The sequence below is a fragment of the Phyllobates terribilis genome, unplaced genomic scaffold, assembly GCF_046119375.1.
Source record: "Phyllobates terribilis strain yellow unplaced genomic scaffold, ASM4611937v1 Scaffold_1__5_contigs__length_1240528914, whole genome shotgun sequence".
In the NCBI taxonomy this organism is placed as follows: Eukaryota; Metazoa; Chordata; class Amphibia; order Anura; family Dendrobatidae; genus Phyllobates; species Phyllobates terribilis.
Window position 1 is genome coordinate 961,147,432 of NW_027362761.1, and position 6,000 is coordinate 961,153,431.

Sequence of the window (6,000 nt, forward strand, 5' to 3'; positions counted from 1 at the left end):
TTCCCATGCTGTCTGTACATAAGATGGGGTCAGAGTCTGTTTATTGCTGCTAATGTACATGTGGATTTCCTGAAAGAAAAGGAACTTCGGGGCCAATTCATTAAGACTGGTTGTGCATGGCAGTCTTAATTAACAAGCTCGCTGGAGTATGATACACCTTATTCATTAGGCAGCGCACCCAGTTAATGAGTTTGCACTTCCGGCAGAATTGTGCTCCCGTGAGAGATTAAAGTACATTTCTGTAGTAGGTTATACTACAAAAGAGGCATACATTTTGAGGAATTTGATAGGGGCATAGCCACGCCCCGACCCGCCTATATTGGTTTAGCGGGTCAGGACTGGCGTGAAAATTATAAAAGTCACAATATTTTGCACTATTTCAAGTTGCACAAAAATTTTGAGGCTTATTATGGTGTTTATACCAGAATTCTGGCATGAATACCTTAATGAACTGGTTAGATTCTAAATAATCTCAGTGACCAGTATGAAAATTACTTCAAGATTCATTTTATTTTTAACACTGCTCAGGATAAAAAAATAATAATTGTCAATAAATTAAAAAAAAATTGAACAGAAAAACCTGATCTAAGCAATAGGTAATTCTTTTTAAGTGAGAACCGGAGAATGTACTTGTTCAGCGGTACCCAGGGCCGGCCCGAGAGATTACGGCGCCCTAGGCGAAACTATTTTGTTGCGCCCCTACTATTCTTGGCAGTAGATGAAAACTTGGGATATAAATTTAGGAGCAAAATAAACCACAACAACAATGATTAATTAACTCTCTCCTAACTCTTTAATCTTCTGAGAAGTTGTATAGGACAAATATATACAAAGTAATCAATAACACAAAACAAAAACGACCATAGGTAATTAAAATTTTTGTTTCCTTGCCTTTTTTTTTTAAAAGGATGACACTAAGTCACCGAGATTAATTTGTTTAGCAACTTCAGATTCTATCGAAATTGTTGCCAACCCAACCAACCTCTCTTGCGTCATATTTGCCCTTAAATATGTTTTAATTAGCTTTAGTTTTGAGAAGCTTCTCTCTCCTGAGGCCACGGACACAGGCAGAGTCAAAAGAATTCTTAGAGCCACCACCAGGTTGGGGACACTTTCTTTCAAGTCAGATTTAAGCAAAAGTTCAAGAACGTCTTTTGGTGATGAATCTTCTGGAACACGTCTTGACATTGCCTACAGTTCACCACATAGCTCTATGGCATCGATGTCTTTTACTTCATTGTGTGTAAGAGACTTTTCCAGAGCTTTACACTTATCCAGAACAAATTTGCTTGGTTTTCCCTCAAGTGAACGGATGTGGTACAAAAATCCAAATTTCAATTCCATTTCTTTCAGCTGAGTGAACCGCTCATCAACTGAATTTATAGCAGTATCTAAGATCGCAAAGTAAAAGTTAATTTTGAAACTCTGTTTCTCATCTCTTATGGGCTCATCTTTTCCTTCATAAGAGAACGGTCTGTTTTTTTTCTTTTTGGCGCAGAACTTGACTCAAAATTAGCTGGTATGCCAAGCTCTTCTGCGATTTCCCTCGCATCAACTAACAGCTTCTCAAACTCTTCATCGCTTCTTAATGATTGCAGATATTTCTTTGTTTTGTCAAGGTGTTGAGAAGCAGCAGCTAAATCGAATTCTTGTGACTGAAGTAACTTACTTGTCAAATTGATTTCGTACAAAATGTTGAACCATACTAGAACAGATGTAACAAAAGAAAAGGTTCCAACTTGTTTAGCAAGACCTTCAGCTTCTAGACGGGAGACATTTCCAGAGCTTCCTGTGAGACTAATATTTTCTGCTATGTCCATTAGGGCATCATGGACTTCGCTCAATTGGTAACGGAGGGGGGCCAGAGCATCAATTCTACTTTCCCACCTTGTTTCGCTTAGAGGTTTTAGAGTCAGAGATGGCAAATGACGCACGAGTACTTCCCAATGCTGAGTTGACGAAGAGAAAAATACGTAGAGATTTTGAACTAACAGGAAAAAAGTTGTCGCTCCAAAACAACATTTAGCGGCATCGTTGACGACTAAGTTTAGAGAATGGGAGCTGCAAGGCACAAAGAATGCACGTGGGTTTATGTCCAAAATTCGTCTTTGTAGTCCAATGTTTTTTCCCTTCATGTTGCTCCCATTGTCGTAGCCTTGCCCTCGTAAGTTGTCCACAGAGAGCGAATGTTCTTCAAATTTGTTCAAGACAGCGGCTGTCAAACCACCTCAAGTTGTATCAGAAACAGGAATGAATCCCAAGAAGTGCTCTTTAATTTCAAACTTTTTGTCTTCTGATGTGGAAACAAACCGAACAATGATAGTCATTTGTTCAACATGAGACTCGTCAGAAGTACAATCCAGCACTACAGAAAAGTATTTTGCAGTTTTGACATCGTCAAGAATCTTTTCCTGAATACCATTACTTAGCAGTTGAATCATCTCATTCTGTATTGTTTTTCCCAAATAATGTGCATGAATCTCTTTGTCCCGGATTTTCCGAATGTGCTCACACATGACGGGATCGAACATAGCCAAATACTCCACAAATTTCAAAAAGTTCCCATTATTAGATGCAAACAATGCATCATTTGATCCACGGAACGCTAAGTTTTGCGTACCTAGTACCCTCACTAGAGCTATCAACCTTTCTAAAATTTGATGCCAGTATTTTTCTTGCTCTTGAATTTTGCGTAAGTGTTCTTCGTCAATGGTCTTGTTCATCTTAAGTCTATTTTCGAGTTCCTTCCATTATTGAAAGCTAATCATGTGATCTTTGCTTTTTTCGTGGCTGGCTAAAATAGCAGATATGTTTTTCCAGTCATTTACACCATCAGTACCTAAGGCTGAGCGTTTGATGATTCCTAGTTGAAGTGATGAGTCTGGAAACAACGTGCAGCAAAAACAAAAAACTGAATTTTTCTGAATAGAATACGTTAGCCAATTGCGTTCAAGACTTTCACCATTGACAAGATGACGTTTATAGTGAACACAAGAAAATTTTCTACGATTAGTGTCCAAAGGAAAATCGAAATCTTTAACTTGTGTGGGGCTGAGTTTCACTACATCTAGGCGTAAGTCATCATTGATTACGGTCCACGTAGCGGGATCGTCCGAATAGTCTTTGCGTAGTATTTCTATACATGTACCAGCCTCCATGTCAGTACTGGTACTTTGATCAGATCTACCACCAGATATTGATGGTTGTAGTTCACTATTTTCAGCATGAGAAACAAATTCTATTTCCACATTCGATATTTCCGAGGCAACAGAAGCCTGTTGTTCCAACGTTTGGAATTCCGCGTCTTCATTTCTATTGCTTAGATATTTTAAAAATGACCCTTTGATTTTTTAAAGTGATTTCTCCTCCTCAGCTTTTCTTTTACGGTTCTGAAATCCCGAAAGTTTTTTCTTCTTATCAGCCATGACTCGTTACAACTAGTGTTGAGCGATACCTTCCGATATCGGGAAATATCAGATCGGATTGGATCGGACCGATACTGAAAAAGTATCGGATATCGCCGATTCCGATACCGGAAACCAATGCAAGTCAATGGGACAGAAATATCGGAATGAAAATAAACCCTTTCTTTCCTTATAGGTTAATTCTACATGAAGGAAAACAACTAAGAATAATGTAGAATGTATTGGGGGAGGTGGGGGAGACAATAAAGGCATAGAGGTTTAGCCCAATCAAATGGAATAGCAGGAATTAATATTTTTTTTAAGACGTTCTGAGTTACGGAAATATTGACTATGTTAAGTTTTTTTATATTTTGTTAGACATTTATGTTTCACTACTTCCATGCTCTTCTTCTTCTTCTTCACCTTCTTGGTATTATTCTTTTTTTATACATTCTTCATATACTTCTTATTCAACTATTATTCTTCTTCATATTCTACTTCTTCATCTTCTTCATATTCTTCTTCTTCATCATATTCTTATTTGTGACAGGCATTCCTGTAGTTGTTATCTATAAAAGTTTGGACATTACACCTTTCGTTCTGCCCGTCACAAAAGATTTACAACAGGATTTTTCCGCGTTCAGTTTGGCCTGCAGCAGCAGGTCTTTTCCAGGGGCACCACGAGGAGGAACGGACTCACCCCCATACACTGCTTAGTCATCTTCTGCTTATAATTTAGATATTATCTTTTGCTCTGAATTTTAGTCTTATGCTTAATGTTCTTCCGCTTTTTGTTCTGCAGCTTCTTGTATTTCTGCTTCTTGGTTTTCTGTCTCTTGTTCTTCTGTATCTTGGTGCTTGTCTTCTCTTCTTTGTCCTCTTGGTCAAGTTCTTCAGGGTCATCTTCTTGGTCTTCTTCGGGGTGGTCTTCAGGGTCGTCGTCTTCGGGGGTCGTCGTCTTCGGGGTCCTCGTCTTCTTCGGTTTGGTCTTCGGGGTCCTCGTCTTCTTCGGGGTGGTCTTCAGGATCTTCGTCTTCTTCGGGGTGGTCTTCAGGGTCCTCGTCTTCTTCGGGGTGGTCTTCAGGGTCCTCGTCTTCAGGGTCGTCGTCTTCGGTGTCCTCGTCTTCTTCGGGTTGGTCTTCAGGGTCCTCGTCTTCAGGGTCCTCGTCAGGGAGATCCAGAGTGATTACCAAGAACCATTTCAAAAAGCTTGAACTTGGAAATGTAGCAGAAGGTACAAGAAGGCTGAGGAACTACCAAGGACCAGCTGACGGTATTGGAACCCGGATGGGTAGCAGAAGGTACAAGAGCCAATGGAACTACCGAGGACCAGCTGATGGTACTGGAACTCGGTTACTAAGCAGGAGGTACCTGTGCCAGAAAGCACTACCAAGGACCAGCAGACGTTGGTGGAACTTGGATACCGAGAAGGAGGCACCTAATCCAAAGGCACTGCCGAGAACCAGCTGACGGTACTGGAACCCGGATGGGTAGCAGAAGGTACCCATGTAAAAAAAAGTTTCAAGGCCGCGAGCCGGCCGCAGTTACCAAAACCCACAGTCCTACAGGGGGTGCTTGTCCTATTGGCACTATGGAACCAGCCTTCATTGCCAGATCCCGCAGCCCACATAGGAGTCACCTAAACTGCAGGCACCATAGAGTCGGCTAACCCGACCGCAACACGACAGGACAACGCATTGGAGGCAAAGTGACGTTGACACTACCTGGAAACAGCTGGCGTGCTGGAACCAGGCTGGGCAGGAGGGAGTACCCGTGCCAAAGACACTGCCAAGAACCAGCTGACAGTACTGGAACCCGGATGGGTAGTAGAAGGTACAAGAGCAAATGGAACTACCGAGGACCAGCTGACGGTACTGGAACCCGGATGGATAGCAGAAGGTACAAGAGCCAATGGAACTGCCGAAGACCAGCTGACGGTACTGGAACTCGGTTACTAAGCAGGAGGTACCTGTGCCAGAAAGCACTACCAAGAACCAGCAGACGTTGGTGGAACTTGGATACCGAGAAGGAGGCACCTAATCCAATGGCACTGCCGAGAACCAGCTGACAGTACTGGAACCCGGATGGGTAGTAGAAGGTATAAGAGCAAATGGAACTACCGAGAACCAGCTGACGGTACTGGAACCCGGATGGGTAGCAGAAGGTACAAGAGCCAATGGAACTACCGAAGACCAGCTGACGGTACTGGAACTCGGTTACTAAGCAGGAGGTACCTGTGCCAGAAAGCACTACCAAGGACCAGCAGACGTTGGTGGAACTTGGATACCGAGAAGGAGGCACCTAATCCAAAGGCACTGCCGAGAACCAGCTGACGGTACTGGAACCCGGATGGGTAGCAGAAGGTACCCATGTAAAAAAAAGTTTCAAGGCCGCGAGCCGGCCGCAGTTACCAAAACCCACAGTCCTACAGGGGGTGCTTGTCCTATTGGCACTATGGAACCAGCCTTCATTGCCAGATCCCGCAGCCCACATAGGAGTTACCTAAACTGCAGGCACCATAGAGTCGGCTAACCCGACCGCAACACGACAGGACAACGCATTGGAGGCAAAGTGACGTTGACACTACCTGGAAACA